At 33.5% G+C, this 19,595-nt stretch overlaps 1 protein-coding gene across 4 annotated transcripts in view; it reads right to left on the reverse strand.

The window, feature by feature from the left end:
- The window catches only part of CDH18 (cadherin 18), a 577,532-nt gene that overhangs the window by 294,941 nt on the left and 262,996 nt on the right, over positions 1-19,595 (reverse strand). The gene's annotated exons all lie outside the window — the stretch shown is intronic.

Here is a 19,595-nt window from a genome sequence, read left to right on the forward strand (position 1 = left end):
AGAAACATCTTTGACTTCATGGTCGCAATATTCTCCATCCCTGTCCAAGGATGCAAAAGAAGCCGAAGGTCACTGGTAGGGGAATTCCACCACACCACTCCACTACCAAGAGACACTTAGCAGACTGGCTTTGGGAAAACTCATTTGGTCCTCGCAAGAGCACCATTTGGGATAATGGGGGACTCCAGGGACTTTAGATAAACCAAGCAGACCAAAATATTGCCACAAAGACACTGAATATTTACGGCCATTTGAACCACAGTCCATAAAAGAAACCCAAGATCCACATGCTAAACTTAAACTGGGTGGCTACCTGTTAAAATAGAACATTTAAACAGAACTCAGAGTCTCCTTTAATTATAGGAAAAAATGTCTAGGAAATAATAAAAACTCACCCATTATACCAAGAACCAAGAAAATCACAACCTGAATAATGAAAGACAATCACCTGATGCCAACACCAAGATGAAGCAGTTGTTGGAATTATCTGACAAGGATTTTAAAGTAGCTTTTATAAAAATCCTTCAATAACAAATTACAAATTATCTTGAAACAAATTAAAAAAGAAGAAAAACAGATAATCTCAGCAAAGAAAGAGAAGTTATTTAAAATGGCCAAATGGAATTTGTAGAAACAGAAAAAAAAAATCACTGTATAGGCATAATAGTGGAGATGACAGTGGATAGAATCAATTAACCTGAGGACAGAATGAAACCCACCCAGTCTGAAAAATAGAGAGAAAATAGTCTGGAAAAAAAATAATAAACTGAGCCTCAGGGACCCAAGAGGCAATAACAAAAGATTTAACAGATATATTACTACAGTTCTAAGAGGAGAGGTGCAAGGACTGAAGCTGGAAGGATTATGAAGAAATAATGACGGAAAACTTCCCAGATTTGGTTAAAAACACAACCAGCAGATCCAAGAAGCTGAGAAAACTCCAAACAAGTTAAAAGCAAAGAAATCCACACTATGATTTATTATAATTAATCTTCTGAAAATGAAAGATAAAGTGTTAGAAGCAGCCAGAGAGAAATGATGCATTACCTTTAGAGAAAAAACAATTCAAATGACAGTGGATTTCTCCTATGAAATAAGGGAGACTAGAAGGAAGTGGTACACTATTTTGAAAGCTTGAAAGAAAAGCACGGTCAACTATGAATTCTATGTTGCAGAAATATCCTTCAAGAATGAAGGGAAGTAAAAACATTCTCAGATGAAGGAAAACAAAAAGAATCTGTTGACATTAGACCTAATCTTATAGATTGGCGAAAGAAAGTTTTCAAACAGAAAGGAAATAACAGATTAAGTAATTGTGAAGCATCAGGAAGGCAGAGTAATAAGGAAAAAAAAAGAGAAATACAAATAAATACAATAGGTTCTCCTCTCCTTGTGAATTTTTAAAATCATATTTACATATTGAAACAAAAATTATAACATCATCTGATATCCAAGAATATAATATTTTTAAGTAAGGAAAATAAAGGGACCAAAATGAAAATGAGGTTTCTGCATTCACTCAAAATGGTAAAATGTTGACATTAGTAGACTCTCATAAGCCACATATTATATATATATATATATATATATATATATATATATATATATATATATATATGGTAACAACTAGATCAACTACAGTAGAAACTATACAAAGAGATACACACAAAAACACTACAAATAAATTGACAGACTCCTAAATAATGTTCATGGAACCCACATAGTGGCATGTAAAAAGAAACAGACAAATGAGAACCAGAGAAAACAAATAGAAAATGTATAAGAAAACTGAACTCTTATTGATTAACATATCAATAATTACCTTAGATGAAAATGTCTTAAATATAATAATGATAATATAGAGAAAGCAGACTGAACAATGGAACAAAATCCAACTATATGCTGCTTACAAAAATCTCAATTCAAATTAAATGACATAGGTAGATGTTGAACATAAAAGAATGGAAAAGAGATAGCATGGAAATATTATTTTATTAAAAAAAAACTAGTGGTTATCTTAGTATCTGACAAAATAGACTTTGTAGCAAAGAAAAGTACAAGAGACAAAAATAATGATAAAAGGACCATGAGGAAGACATTACATTCTCAATATGGATGCACAAGAGAGCTTCAAAAATACATGAAACAAAAGCTGATAGAGTTGGGAACTTCAACACCCCCTTCTCATCAACTGATAGAAATACAGACAGAAAATGAGCAAGGATACATATGTGAACTATAGGAAAAACCAAAAGGATCTGATTGGCATATATAAAACACTCTTTTAAAATAACAGCATAATATACATTTTTTTTCAAGTACCCATGGAACATTCACCAAGATAGACCATATCATGGGCCACAAAACAAAACTCAAAAAATTTAAAAACATATTGAAATTATACAGAATGTGTTATCTGATTTTAATGGAATCAAACTGAAAATGAACAACAGAAAAAAAACAGAAAAATCTCTAAATACATGGAGATTTTAAAAGACATTTACAAATTATTTCCTTTGAGGAAGTCTCAAAGGAAATAAGAAATATTTATAACTAAATGAAAACAAAATACACCAGATCAAAATATGTGGAACGCAACTAAAGTGGTGCTAGGAAGGAAATTTATAGCTATATGCTTACATTAGAAATGAGATAAGGTCTCATATCAATAACTTAAGTTTCTACTTCAAGACCTAGGGAAAAAAATGAAACATAAATTCAAGTAAATAGAAGGAAGGAAACAACAAAGATAAGAGCAGAAGTCAATAAAATTGAAGACAAGAAAAAAATAGAAAAATTGATGAAACAAAATTCTGATTCTTCAAGAAATCAATTAAACTGATAAACCTCTAGGAAGACTAAAAAATATTTTTTTAAAAAAGCAGGAAGACAAAAATCACTAATTCAGTGTCAAAGATGGGATAACATTACAGATACTGCAGCCTTTAAAAAGATAATAAGGGAATACTATGAAAAACTTTATGCTCATATATTTGAAAACTTAAAAGAAATGGATCAATTCCTTGAAAACCACAAACTATCACAGTGAAAAAGATTATCTGAATTGTCTATGACCATCAAAGAAATTGTATACACGATTAAAAGCTCCCAGACAGTAGCATTATGTTGGAAGTCTAGTTTTCACTGGGTAATTCTACCAAATATTTAATATCAATATTAATCTCAATGTTACAAAATATCTTTCAGAAAACATAAGAAGAGGGAACATTTTCTAATTAATTTAACAAGGCAATATTGCCCTGATACCAAAACAAAAGTCAATACGAAAACAACCTAATTATTAGTATCTCTCATGAAATTGAATGCAATGGTCCTCAAAAAAATCTTAATAAATTTATTCATCAATGTATAAAAGATGAATTGGGATTTAGTCCAGGTATGCAAGGCTGGTTCAACTTTTGAAAATCAATAAATGTAGACCACCATGTCAATAAGATAAGGAAGGAAAAAACATACTAATCAATGCAGAAAAGCATCTGGCAAACTCCATCTGTTCATGATAAAAACTCTCAGCAAGTTAGAAATACAGAAGAATTAACTCAACTTGATAAACAGCAACTATATAATAAACCTACAATTAACATCATATTCATATCATGAATACTTTTCCACTAAGATAAGAACATGGCAAAAACGCCATCTCTTATCACTCTAATTCAGCATAGTACTTAAGTGCTAGCCAGTGAAGCACTAAGGCAAGAAAAGGAAATAAAAATGCACACATCAAGGAGTAGAATCAAAAGTCTCCCTGTTTGTAGAGGACATCATTATATATGTAGAAAATGTATCAAACAAACAAATGGAAGAAAAAAAATCTCCTAGAATAAATGAGTTTAGCAAGTTTGCAGGCTAGAAGATGAACAAACACAAATCAATAGGAACAATGAACATGCAGAAACTGAAATTAAAACACAATACCATTTATAATCACTCCAAGGAAAATCATAAATTTAATAAATTGCACAGTGATAAAATATGCACAAAGTATTTTATGTACCATATGCTGAAAATTGCAAAATGCTGATGACAGATATCAAAGACTAAATGAAGATATCATGTTCACAAATTGGAATACTTAACATAGTAAAATGTCAATTCTTCCCAAATTCATCTATAGGTTTAATATAATGCATATCAAAATTCCAGCAAGATCTTGTATAGACATAAACAAACTTATTCCAAAATTTCTATGGGAAGACACAGGCTCTTAACTAGTTAAAACAATCTTGACAAAGAAGAAACCTTGCTATCTTTGATATCAATGCTGGCCATATACCTACAGTAACCAAGAAGATATGCTATTGGTTGAGAAAGAGACATGTAGATCAATGGAACAGAAAAGATGAGCCAGAAATTGACTGACACAAATATGCTCAACTGAATTTTAACAAAGGTGCAAAACCAATTCAAAGAGGGAAGGATAGTCTTTTTAATAAATTGTGCTGGATCAACTGGATATCTACAGGCAAACAACAAAAAACAACCTTGCCCTAAACCTCACACTGTATACAAAGTTATCTCATATTACACTGTAGACATATATGTAAAACCTAAAACTATACAACTTGTGGGGGGAAAAGAGGAGAAAATCTTGGCACATAGCACTAGGAAAAGAGTTCTTAGATTTGGCACCAAAGCAAGATGCATAAAAGAAAAATATTCATAAATTGGACCTTGTTGAAATTAAAAACTTTTTCTCTGTGAAAGCCTATGTGAAGAGAATTAAAAGATAATTTAGTTGCTCCCTAGAGACTGGGGAAAGGATTTGTAAACTACGTATCCAACAAATATTGTCTAGCATTTTATAAAGAACTCTCATACTTAACAGTTAAAAAAAAAACAAATAGAAAATGAGCAATGACCTGGACAGACATTTCACCAAAGACGCGGATGGAAAATAAGCATGTGGAAAGCTGTTAAATATCATTATCCACTAGGAAAAAGAAAATTAAAACCACATGAGATATCACTACTCATTTATCAAAATGTTAAAATAAAAAATAACAACAACACTAAATGGTGGGGAAGATGTGAAGAACTGGACCACTCATACACTGCTGGCGAGGATATAAAATAACACAACCACTGAAGAATACAGTCCGGCAGTTCCTTAAAAAAGTAAGCATGCTACTACTATGCAATTCAGCAACTGCACATCCTGGCTTTTGTCCCAAAGAAATGAAAACTTATGCATGTTCACACAAACAGCTAAAAACAAATGTTCATAGCAGATTTACTGTATAGCTCAAACTGGAATCAGCCCAGATGTCCCCCGACTGATGAATGGTTAACCAATCGGTGGCACAGGTCTATCATGGAGTCCTATTCAGCAATAAAAGGGAACAAACTATTGATACATGCACCAAATTGAGTGAATCTCCAGACTTACATCAAACGAACAGCAGCCAGTCCCAAAAGGTTACATATTGTATGTTGTATTTTTCTATTTCTAGTTCTATAACATGTTTTAAATGGCAAAATTGTAGAGAAGAAAGAAGCTAATTTTTACTGTTTGTCAGGGGTTAAACATAGTTGGGGAGTGAGGGAGATGAGGTGGTAGCAGGAGTAAAATTGGTGTGGTTACAAAAGGCAACATGAGGGATCATGAGGTGTTGCAAGTGTTCAGTAGCGGAACTGTGCTGGTGGGGATACATGAAGCTACGCAGACAACATTTTTATAAAACTTACACACACACACACACACACACACACACACACACACACACACACACACACAACAGTATAAGGAGAGCTTGGGAAATCTGAATGAAATTGATGAATTGTATCAATGTCAGTATCCTGGCTGTGACAATATGCTCTAGTTTTGCAAAATATTACCATTAAGAGGAAGTGGGCAGACAGAATTTTCAAGAGATATCCCTCTGTATTATTTCTTACAAGTGCATGTGGACATATAATTATCTCTTTAATTTTAAAATAGGTATACTTAGTTGGAAAAAAACCCAAATAATCCTGATGAGTTTCCAGAACTTTGGCAATACTCTTAATGGATAAGCATCTTTATTGTGTAATTGGGGTGGGAGCAGGCAGCATGAACAGTCTCTGCTTACTACCATGAATAATTCTTCATCTTAAGTCTTATGCAAATCTAGAAGAAATCTCTAAAGATCATCAAATTTGTCTCCATGCTTTTATCAGAATTTTAAGTGTAAACTGTATCAGATGTTAAGAATCAATTTCCACTCATTCCAAAACTAATAGATAAATCTTAGGGTCTTTGAAAGCTCTATTTCTGCTAATTCTTTAAGTACAGATGTTAATTAAATTCTGTAATTTGGATGTTCAGATAAATACACTATAAAGCATACATTAAATGATAAACTATCATTAAAAGTTACAGAAAAGGAGAGTAGAATATATAGTTATTACATAGCGTATGTAAACACAATTATTTGCTGATGTGAAAATGCATGATAATACCTTCACTGCTACATTACTGTCCCAGGGGATTTTTTTCCCCTCTTGTCTAAGATCTAACACAATGGAAATCAGTGAAGTCAATATGTTAAAATTGGTGACTATTTAGTTGGCTTTGACAACAATGCTGATATATGTATCTTTCACACATTTGTATAGCCCCAATATTTAGCACATGTAAAGTTTGCAAACCACCTATCATTTTCAAGGAACATTAAAGCACAGACAATACATATTTTCCTTCATGTGAGGTTTCCTGAGGTCTTTCTGCTCAAGACGACGGATTGAGAAAAAAAAACATTTTATTTCTTCTTCCTGAAGCCTCATTAAACTCTAAGAAGTATTTAAAATATATAAATACTTTGCAAATTAAAGATGGTAAGTTTTGCTCCCAACACAAAAGACATTTTAGTAAGTTCCTCAAAAACAAATTATAAATGAAACGATGATGACTAACATTGAAAGACAAAGGAAACTATATCCTTAAACACGTGTGGAAGAGCCCTGCCATGCAGGATTTTGCCTTGTCCTGCATATTTCCTGAAAAGCTTAGGAGTCAAAAATGCTAAGTATAATGGAGGGTAGGGGTGAGATGGAGTTCTAAAACATAAAGGTACATGGAAAAATTATGGAAAAGTACTTGATGTCTCCAAGCAGAACACTCAACGGCCAGCCATTAACCTCTCTGAACAAAAGTGCACATTCTTGGAAAAACTAAATGTAAAAAAATTTTTTTTTAATAAATTTATTTATTTATTTATTTTTGGCTGCTACTCTTCGTTGCAGTGCGTGGGCTTCTCATTGCGGTGGCTTCTGTTGTTGCGGAGCATAGGCTCTAGGCACACGGGCTTCAGTAGTTGTGGCTCGTGGGCTCTAGAGTGCAGGCTCAGTAGTTGTGGCGCACGGGCTTAGTTGCTCCGCGGCATGTGGGATCTTCCCGGACCAGGGCTCAAACCAGTGTCTCCTGCATTGGCAGGCGGATTCTTAACCACTGCACCACCAGAGAAGTCCAAATGTAAAACATTTTTAAGAAAAACTTATGATGTCTGAGGCAACTAACAAAAGGAGATAGTGATGAAATTACCTCAAACTCTCATCATCTGTCTCAAGGTCTTTCTCATCATCTATCTCAAGGTCTTCTGTACAGTGGTAGGGTTTTCTGTATCTCCATTCTAAAAGGTGGGAAGTAATTATAGCCTATCTATAGTTAACAAGAGTAGGAATAAACATGTCGGTATTTTACATATTTTAAATAAAAAGACAACCAAGGGAAGAACTATATAATTAATGATAGATGACATGGGAAAAATGGGAAAAGAGGCAGGAATATTAAAGTAGTAGATCCTCATATATTGATACTATAGCAGGAAATCAAGATAAAGTCTAGTCATGTTAAAATAAAAGAACTAAAATATTACAGATTGCTTTTTATCTGTAAGAAAAGCTGTGAGAAGGGAATGGAAGGGAAAAAGAGGAATATCAATTTTGTGATAACTTTTTGTACCATTTGCCTTTCTTCCCTATGTACATGTATTATATATCAGTACAAATAAAAATAAGCATATTAAAATAATAAAGGTGTTATGAAGACATATATGTAGAGAAAAAAATACTTGGGCTCATTTAATTCCTCTTTTTAAAAGAGGAATTATTCAAGACCATGAGATTAAGCACATATATGTTACATTAAGCATTCATTTATAGATGTCAATTTCTAAAACAAAGTAGCAATTTACAACACAATTAAAGATTCTTGTCACTTTATTCAAGGTATCCTCATGTATCATTAGTAAAACGAACCTAAAGACCAGTAGTTCTGAAATATAATTTAGGATCATTTTGGTAGCTTGAAAAATACTGATATCAGGGTTCTATTTTCAGATTTTCTGACTTAATTGATCGGATGTTCACCCTGGGCTTGAGGATTTTTAAAAACTTCCCATCTAATTCTAATATTCAAAGAAGGTTGAAAACTATGGGTATCTACCTTATGAATATTTGTCTTCTAGTAATATATACCAGATCAAAGCTTTGTTTTTAATACATTAACCCAAATGTAGGATTTTCTGTACCTTCATTCTTGTTATTTTAACATTTCCTTAGTGTCTGTAGACACTAAGGAAAGTGCAGCTGTAAAGCACAGAATAGAAATAACTTCTAGGCAAATTAAGAGCTCTCCAGAGAGAGTCTTTAGTCCCTCACAGCTGTACTGCACTGACGCTCCACCCACCCCAACATAAATATTTACTTAGTGTTATTTGTGCCGATAATCAATGTGTAATTAGATATTATTTTACCCTTCCTCATCTCAATGTTTATAAAAATAGTAATAAAACTAAAAACTCCTCATGGTCAATTTAATTCAATGGAACAATAATAACAGGGTTCAAAGAACAAGAATAACAATGGCAATGCCAGAAGAAGAAAAAAAAAAAAAAACGGCATGGGACCATAACATAGGTCATATTTAAGAGGGAAATGTAATTTCCAGTAAAATATCTATGTCTCTCTTATAGTATTTCCTTTCTGCTTAATGTCCTCCTATTTTAACTAAAAGTAGTTTCTATTGCTTTGAACACTATAGATATATTTAATACTTCTTATAATTTTGATATAACAATAGAAAGAACCCATGCAGGCAAAGCAGCTAATGAACTGAACAAGCAATTACTGAGCATACAAGATGTTGTAGAACAAGTTTACGAATCATTACTTTTAGCTTTATACACACACACACACACAGATATATAAATATACATATATACAAACATACATATACAAAGTTGGTGGACATTGAAGTGAATTCAAAAAAGAAAGAGTGATCTATAATTATTCTGAGTCTCTTTATTTTCAAATAGAATGAATGACATTTACTATATCTTGGTGACGCAATAGGTAAAATAAAATAATGAAATAAAACAAAAGTCAAATATAATGAGCTTTCCCACACAGTGTGCCAAATGTGTGTGTGCATGTGTGTATAAGTGTATCTTTTATGGAACCCCATCTTATTTTGCAAGCATTGATACCCCATTGCGAGACTTTGGTAGGAGACAGTTCTGCCTCAATTATGTAAACTTCAGGAGCCAGACTGCATCTGCCCCACTTGGGCAGCCAGACCACTGACACGTGACTTAGGCTGAGGCAACATACGCTCTCTTGTCTGGAGCTTTGAAACGTGACCAAGTGACACAAAGGCCAAGGGACAGATTTGATATTATTTGTAGTTGTGTTATCACGAACAGTAGCAGTGCATATTGAGGACAGAGTGTCAATGGCAATCTTCTGACTCAACTGTCCCTGGCGTATCAACTTGGCTTCATTTATAGCCACTCAACTTCCCTTGGTTCCTGCTCTAATTCAACACTGACTCACTGGCCTTTCTGCCAGTTCTGTGATCTAGCCAATAATCATCTGGAAAGTTACTTTTACACTTAAGTTACTGAGTCACATTCTGTTGCAGTCGAGAAAATGATTTACTAAATCATGCCTTTGAGGGCAACACCCACTCACACCTCCACAGATACAAACGATTTGAACAATAAAAATGCCTGATGCCTGAAACCAAGGGGAAGAGAGCCAGGCTTGACCCTCCCAGTCTTCATAACCTTCTTTACATATTCGAATCAAGCTTTTAGATCCACAGTGTTTAATCTCATTCTGTCTGCCTATAATTGTATGTGACCTTCACAGACTCATACTTTTGTGTATATTATGCACATGGGGCTAGGTTTCCTATCTAATTGGTCTAAACTTGCATCGTCCAACATTTTAATCAAAAATTGCAAGTAGCTATTTAAATTTAAATTAGTAAAACAAACATTCAGAACCTTAACTACAATAGCCACATCTGAAATGTTCAACAGTCACATGTGGCTAGTAGCTACCATAATGGATAGTGAAGATATAAAATGGGACTATAATTGCAGAAAGTTCTGCTGGACAGCTCCGGTCTAAACACATTATGATAATTCAACTTTCCCCATGGTTAAATCAGAAATCCAGACTTAAGTTATTCAGCACAGGTTGACTGTCATTAATTCAGTATGTGCTTGAACAGTAGTCCAATAAGGCTGAAAGAAATTATGCCTTCTCCATAAAATGAATTTATCTTATTATTATATGTGTGTATATATATGTGTATATATATATATATATATATATACACATATATATACACACATATATATATTTGTTAACTAATGTAGATTTGTTTCAACAATAGGACTCTGATTCATAGAGAAAGTAGTACCTAGAAATGGGAGGCTTTAAAAGACAGAACCTAAAATGTGGATCTGAAAAATATTTGGGCACTTAAACTCTCTATCTAGCTGCAAGCAAGGAAATCCTTTCTATAACAGAGCATAGAAACTGATTGAACTGTTGCCTGCCAATTTTGGGACTCGGGCTTCACATACTTTCTGAGTGTGCAGCTGTAGGGGATTGGCTAGAATCCTAATCGCATCATTTGTATCTCTGATTCTGCCTTTGCCTGGAATCTGTCCTACTCTTCAGGTATGCAAGCTGGCAAATCAATTCCCATATTAAACTAGTTCCAGATAGTTTCCTTCAACAGCCAGCAGGGTATTACTAACCAACACAGACATGTCAATCACTAAGGCAGATGAGAAGAGTTCAGGATGAGTAGCATTTTGAGGAATACCTAAATTTTTAGATGCTATGGATTGGTAATGGCTAGAGGGCACCAACTAGATGTTCTGAAGAAGTTGAATAGCTCTATTACGAATAAGTAAAGACTACATGGATTCATGTTAATTTACCGCCTCCTTCTCTATCACTACTGGATCTTCGTGAATATGGGCCAGCCTCCTGTAAATAATAAGGTTCTTCAGAGAAAATAACTTCCTGGGTAAAAAATTAGCTGTGGAAATACAATTCTCATTTTTTAAATATTTTACTGTTACTCATTTTTTAAAGCCACTTTATTGACGTATGATTAAACCCAAAGACTATACATATTTATACATGTGTACTCCTTGAGGAGTTTGAAAATAAGTATACATCCATGAAACCATCACCACAATCTATGCCATAAACATATCCATCACCACTAAAAGGTTCCTCCTGCCCTCTTTTGTTGTTGTTATTATTATTTGTGATAAGAACAGCATAAATTCTACCCTCTTAGCAATCTTGTAAGTATACAATACAGTGCTATTTTATTCTCACTCATGCTTCAGATTTCGTCAATCGCTTGCTCCTTCTTGAGATTTTTCTCCCTATTTATCGACTCTGATTCCATTTCTGTTCCATTGTTTCTAAGTCCTCTTGAATTTTATTTGCAAACTTTAGACCAAGTTTTCTCTTTTCCCTTATAACATTTTGTTCCACAGAATTCCATTCTGAGCCAGAAGTCCATGTATGTTTCCCTAAATTTTGATGCGGGGCTTCAATCACCACTTAAACCCCAGTATCTCCCATTTCTACCCTTTAGCCTGCATCCTTCTTCCAGTGTTCTGCATCTCTCCATACCTGCCCACCTGCATGCCCACGAAGCACCTGGGACATAGACTATCCAAACCTAGCTCCATCACCGTCACTCCCAGACGTGATCCTCCTCCTTTACTCTTTAGCTGTCGCCCCCCAATTTAAGGAGGTGCCTGCCCAACATCTTCAAACAGCCCTGCATCCCCCTTTCTCACTCTCAACAGATGCAAAGTCTTGTCAATTCTACATCCTAAAATAAAAAAGTTTTAATTTATTTACTCTCTCCAATTATTCTGCAATTACCAGATGCAAGTCTAGATTTATGCAATGGTAAAGCATCCTCTCTGCCTTCAAACTTGTTCTGTATGTCTCATGTCACTTCACACTTGAAAATCCTTCAATTCATTCCCAAACACTTGGAGATAAACTATATTCTCCTTTGAATCTCCAACCAGCACTGGCCCTCGGTGGCCTGTCATGCTGTCTAGCTTCAGCCCCACTTCCACTTCTCAACATGTGATCTGTGCTCCAACTGCTGTGCTTGTATATCCTTAATTTCTACTTATATACTTTTGATATGTCATTCCTAAAATTCCAGTGCAGGTCTCTCTTAACCAATATACTTTACCTGTCCCATTTTCTATTGATGGCAAAATATTAGTTCAAATTCTTCCTCTTCTGAGGAGCGTTCCCTAAATGGAGCTAAGTCAAGTATATTACTCCTCCCCTTGCACCATGATCCACTATGTTTAGCACCTCTACTGCACCACTAGTACTGTGATGCTATCATCTGTTCTTGAAATCACCTCTTCTTGCCTTCATTTCATTAATTATTGAGATTGTATGTTTCATTAGTATAATATCCACATTTAGCACAGTGTATGGCATGCTGTTAGTTTTTTAACAGTTGAATTTACGTTGAAGCAGTAACTTTCAAAATGAAATAGGATTCTTGCAATCATCTCATTCATTCACTTCTTTAATGTGCATAATAAAACTTTGTTCTGAAAGTTTGGATTTACCCAGGTCAAAAAATTACATAGTAGAAAAATCAAGGCTACCTGTCCAATGTTCCTTCCGCTACTTCTTGCTACTTATATATGTGTTGCAAGTATGTGTCAAGTGTTGCCCTGAGTCGATAATACATTATATGGTCCATAAATATAGTATCCCTTAAATCATTATGGAAAAGTAAATAAGCAAACTATGCTTTATTACCCCCTTTTTTATGCTATATTAGCTCCTTTACAGAAACCTACCTTTGATTTTCCTGAAATTCTTTTTCCCTGCAATTCTGTTGCTCATATAGAAGAGCGATTGCTTAGCAACAAATATATTGATGCCACATCCTTTTCTTCTTAAAGTCAACAATGTCTTCACATTTCTCTAAATATGAAGCCCACAGTTCTTTATTCCAGAGACCCTGTAATATCCATGTCCTATTGTGTCTAGCCTCATCTCTCTCTTCTCTACTGCTCATTACCTAAATTGGAGTTACCCGGTCTTTCTTTGACCCTCAAATACACAAACTCCTTCCCATTTCAGGATCTTTATATGTGTTACTCCTTCATAATGGACACTCCTCCATTCTCAAATGTCATACACAAGCATAGCATCAACTTGGTGTGATTAGCTCCTATTCATTTTTCGATCCTGGCCTGTTCTTCCTCAGAGAGTTCTTCCCTCACCCCCAATCTAAGTTTAACACTACACACAAGTACAACATACTTTCAAAATCCTCATCACAGTTTATAGTTGAATATTTATTTGTATGAATGTTGGCTTAATGTCAATGTCTCCCAAGATACCTCCTTCATTCACCACTATATACACAATGCCTTGTAGAGTGACGAGAACTGAGGATGTATTCAATAAATTTTAAATGAGTGAATATGACCTAGTCTTCAACCTTTGTCAAAATAAACTCAGCTGACAAATATCATATGATATTGCTTATGTGAGGAATCTACAAAAAGGATACAAATGAACTTATCTACAATACAGATATAGAGCTACAGATGTAGAAAACAAACTTATGGTTACCAAGGGGTAAGGGGGGGAGGGATTAATTGGGAGACTGGGATTGACATATACACACTGCTATATATAAAAGAGATAACTAATAACGACCTACTGTATAGCACAGGGAACTCTACTCAATACTCCGTAATGGCCTATGTGGGAAAACAATCTAAAACAAGGGTGGATATATGTATATGTATAACTGATTCACTTTGCTGTACACTTGAAACTAACACAATATTGTAAATCAACTATACTCCAATAAAAATTTGAAAAAATAAATAAATAAACTGAAATCAAGCTATGGTTCCAAACAAAGCAAACCAAAGAGAAGACTATATTAAGTTAGTATATTTTAATTTTTTTATATTTTATATTATTTTATTTTTAGCATAGAATAGGATTTCACACCATATACCATTCTAATGTCTATAAATATAGTGACAAATAAACCATATATAGGGACTTCCCTGGTGGTCCAGTGGTTAAGAATCCACCTTCCAATGCAGGGGACGTGGGTTCGATCCCTGGTCGGGGAACTAAGATCTCACATGCAGCAGGGCAACTAAGCCCGCGTGCCACAACTACTTAGCCTGCACACTTTAGAGCCCATGCGCCACAACTAGAGAGAAGCTCGTGTGCCGCAACAAAGAGCCTGCACGCTGCAACGAAAGATCCCACATGCCACAATTAAGACCTGACGCAGCCAAATAAATAAATAAATAAATAAATAATAAAAAACAAAAGCAGAGATGGCTAAAACATTAAAAAATATATATATATAGGAAACATAAATAATCCTAGAGGAAAGAAATTCATTATATTTCACTCTGTGATTCTTGTAACAAATGCCTGGTATTTTCTTTATGAAATTCAAAAAAAGTAAAAACTAGATGTATTTGAAGACTGTCTAGGCTCAACTTCAAACTAAATGCTTTTGTTATGTGAGGTCTGGTGCAATTAAATGTTCAAATATTCATTGGATAAAAATCAATAAAATAATGAAACATTTCCTGAGAATAATCTAATACCTATGTTGAAACTATTCATTTCCTTAGGGCCAATACATGTTGAAATAAATCAGTCCACAATTAGTTATGAAGTACAATATGATTTTTTGGAATGCATATTTCTACTCTTTCACATTTTGGGAGTATTTGGATTTTCATTTTACTTCTGCATGAAAATAGTGAATCATGGTAAAAAAAATATTATTTATATACAGAAGAAATATTAAAAAGATTATCTAATCCAAAGATTGTTTTTGTGTAAAGAAAAACCTGACGTAACATATGACAATAAAAATGGCAGACAAAGCTAATAAAGACATCTCTTACTATAAACAATTATAAATTTAAAGTACAATATAACTGAGACAGAAACATTGAAAGGTAATTCACTGGAGAAAGGAAGGAAGAGAAGATTTTTACCAGGAAAGTCATTTGCAACTGGCAGATAGTCAGATGCCTTTGGGGAAAATTAAACTGGATACAGGCCATGAGCACGAAGATTTGGTTTTACATCTCCTAGAGATTAGAAACTATGACTTTCAGTCCCTCAAGCTATAAAATTAGAAGGGAGATATCTGAACAAAGCAAGACTACTTGAAAACAAACTCCATGAAATGAAAATTAGACTATCTACCCACTAGCTTAAAAAAATAGCAAGGAAGCTTGTGGCCTGTTAAGAGCTCTTGGTAGAAAAAAAGTTTCCTGTGATAAACTGAAACCCAAACTTGCAGCCCAGAAGAAAGGTATACAAGATTTATTTTTGTATTGCTAGTGTTCTTTTGTTGCTGTTTTCATTAAAGGTATGGATAAGAATCAATAGTTAAAAATTAATATATATTTAACTGAATCACTTTGCTGTAAACCTGAAAATAATACAATGTTGTAAATCAACTATACTTCAACTAACAAAAAGAAAAAAAGAAAAAAAAATGTTAAATAAAAATAAAATTTATTCAGATTTATGAAACCAATTTGTTGTCAGGAAACAAAAAAATAAGTGACTCTCTATGGATATTCCTCAAGCTATATTTTAGAGAAATCCCATCAAAATCCTCATTCCCACTTATCACACACTATTGAAGACAAGTGAATATAAAATTTTAAAAGGCATACCAGGATCAAATTTCCATGACTGTGGATAGACAAAGGAAATATGCAAATTAATCAAGCACAAAAAGAATAATAAAATTTGAACAAGATTTTGAAATAGGTGGCTTGCAATAATTAAAGTCATAAGAGAAGAAACAGAGGTCAAAATGAAAGGAGAGGTTGCATATAAAAAGGAGAAAAGGAACCAAAAAGAACTAAAAATTTAAAAATATATTCAAGGTAATATTTGTGTTTAAGTCAAAGAATATACTAACTATTCAACTTAGTTGAAGAGAGGATTAGAATGCTAGAAATGAATCTGAGAGAAATTATATCAAATAGAAGTTTTAGAATGAAACAATAAATGAGGAAGAAGAAAATTCAAAAAAATAATAGATGGGATGCTATATTTCTGTAAAGTACAAAAATCCTAATAATTAAACAGAAAATACTGATTTCAGTCTGTTATGGATTGAATTTTGTACCAACAAAATTCACATGTTGAAATTCTAACCCCAGTACCTTATTTGGAGATAGGATCTTTACAGAGGACTGATGTCCTAATGAAAAAAGGAAATTTGGACACAGATACCCATATAGTGAGAACACCATGTGAACATGAAGACAGCAATCTACAAGCCAAGGAGAGAGGCTTGGAAAAGATCCTTCCCTCAGAAACTACAGAAGCAACCAACCTTGCCAACATCTTGATTTGACGCCCAGCCTCCAGAACTGAGACAATAAATTTCTGTTGTTTAACCACTCAGTTTATAGTATTTTGCTATGGAAGCTCTGGCTAATTAATACATAGACCAGTAAAAATAGAAAGTCCTCTCTCTTCATAAAAAAAAAATCTTCAGCGCCTAAGCACATTAGTAAGTCTACAGACAACAAAAGACATAGAGATAATCCTGAAATCAACCTAAGAGAATGGGATGAAATTTAAAATGGAATTTCAGCAGATTTCTCATTAGCAAATATAGGGTCCAATATAAAATATATCTTCAATAAAATGATAATGAAAAAACTCAACCTAGAATCCTATACACAGGAAACAATCCTTCAAATAAAGAAAGAAAGGAAGCTTTTACTGCTTTCAGGCTAAATAGAAAAATAAATAAATAAGTAAAGGCCATATATAGGCAATAAGTAAATCAAACCAGGAGAAAGAACAGTGGTAGACACAGTAACAAACAAAGATACTGGTAAAGTTGGGTAAATCTAAGCAAGACAATGTTTAAATGACTTTAATAATAATTAAAGAAATCTGGAAATTTCTTTTAAAAAATGAGAAAAGAAGATGCTAGACAAATATAATATGAAAAAGGAGAAAGTGATTAGTGTTTAAACATCCTAAGATATTCATATTGTTTAGGGTAACTGTACTGGTATCAAATTTAAGCTTTCTAAAGTACCTGTTAAAAAGAAATCGGCTCATATTTCAGTAAGAAGTAAACTGAACCCAAGAAGTTTGATATAGAAGCAAAGGCGAGTAAAAAAGTTGTTAAATATGTTAAACATATAAATAAGTATATACTTTATACATTAATACTAACAACAATAACAATAAGAAGAAGAATGAGTGACTGGGTGGCTTAAAAACAGTTTGGCTAGTAGGCATGTAAAAAGTAGAAAACACAATAATGTAATCAAAATGTGGTCATTCTATGTCATTGTATAGGAGGTTGATAGAGACACTAAGTTTTGACGTGAAGTCAAGAATGCACAAAAAAATTAAGAGCGAGCACAAACATCAAAAACATAAAACATAAAACTTTCAAACCAGCAGAGAAAAATCCCAAGAGAAGTTATTATAGTAGAATAAAAGGAGAAAAAAACAAAACAACAAACAGAAAACAGAGTGCCCATAAAATACAAAATAAATTGGTAGTAACAAGTCCAAGCATATTAGAAATCAAAATAAACAATGGAATAAAATCATTGCTTAGAAAAATAAATCATCAGATTGCATTAAAAAACTTAAGTTTAAAAGTCATTCGTGTGTGTATTATAAATGACACATGTAAAATGTCATTAGAGTGATGTAATAGTATGGACAATATACTCAAAAACATTTTGATCAAGAAAAACGTGTTCTATGGGTGTCAATGTCGGATCCAGGCTGGCACTATTGCCACTTTGCACTGGATAATTCTTCATTGGTGGGGGCTGTCCTGTGTGTTACAGAATGTGTGGCAGCATCCCTGGCCTCTACTAACTAAATGCCAGTAGCACCACATCCCTGCTTGTTGCAACCAAAAATCAGGTCCACATTACAACTTTCAGGGACCCTTGGCCCTTTTGCCTTTGTGGGCCTTTTTTTTTTTTTTCCAATTAAAATGATAAATTCTATTTGCAGTTGCATTTATATAAAGACTAATATAGACAGCTATATTCATGTTCATATTTTATTCTGATTTGAAAGCACATTATGACATTTTCCTGAACCCTTTAAGGAGCCGTAACCATAGTGATTATGCCAAATGAAACAAACAGACAATTTATCAGGGGCGAAAAATGCGTCCAGACATTGCCAAACACCCCCAGGGGTTAAAGTCACCTCTGGCTTAGCACCATGGATAACACTCAAGCCCACGTACACACACAGACACAGGTGGGTGCATTTGCACAGTGATAAAAAGTTCACGAGGTGAATAAATGCATACATTGTGTTCATAATAGGTACTGCTTTGTATTGATGATGCTTAAAATTTTTCTGGTGTAGCATTGAGAAACACTATATATAATGAGTGTTAATGCTATTAATTTCAACATTTTTAAACAGTTCAGATAGAATGTCACTCTTCTCTAAAAGTAAAATTAAACTTAGTGAAATCTGATCTCTTAAAAAAAAAAAAAAAAAGAAACAGGTTCTATATCACTACAAATTAAATGAAGTATATGCAAAATCAAATTTCTCTTTTATGCACCCAATTTCTTTTAGGACCGGATCTAAAGAGTTAAATTTCCACGATGACTATTGAGAAATTTCTATATCCATAATGGAACTGTATGCCATGAATTAATTTCACATGACATCATGTCATCACATTGTCACTTGTGTAAAATTCAAATGTCATGTTTTGATACAGGACGTTTTCCATTTCAAACAAGTTATGGTAAAAATATTCATAAAATTATTGTCTTTACAATATCAGATGACAATTGGGACCTTTTCTTGCTGTGTGTTTAATTTTTAATTCAGAGTTCATGATGACATTAAAGCTATCTTTTCTTTTTCTGAAAAGCCTGAGCCTTCCCATTCCTTCATACATGATTTATTCTCTCTTCAACCTCAAAATCATTTATTTAATTTGAAGCTACAGTACTTCATATTAAAAGAGATTTGAAGGTGCTCTTTTAAAGAAAGAAAAAAATATAAACTAATGGCAATAACAGTGATGATGAGAGGGGAATTTTATGCACTATATACTAGAAACTGACTTTCATTAAAGAATCAGATATCTTACAATTTGTTCTTTGGCACTGTCATAATTAATCCCCCTTCCCATGAAGAGATCACTTAACTGTTTCAAGCATCATTGCCTTCTATTACTTGAGGAATTT

Source organism: Balaenoptera borealis, assembly GCF_965194805.1.
Source record: "Balaenoptera borealis genome assembly, chromosome: 2".
NCBI classification, from domain to species: domain Eukaryota; kingdom Metazoa; phylum Chordata; class Mammalia; order Artiodactyla; family Balaenopteridae; genus Balaenoptera; species Balaenoptera borealis.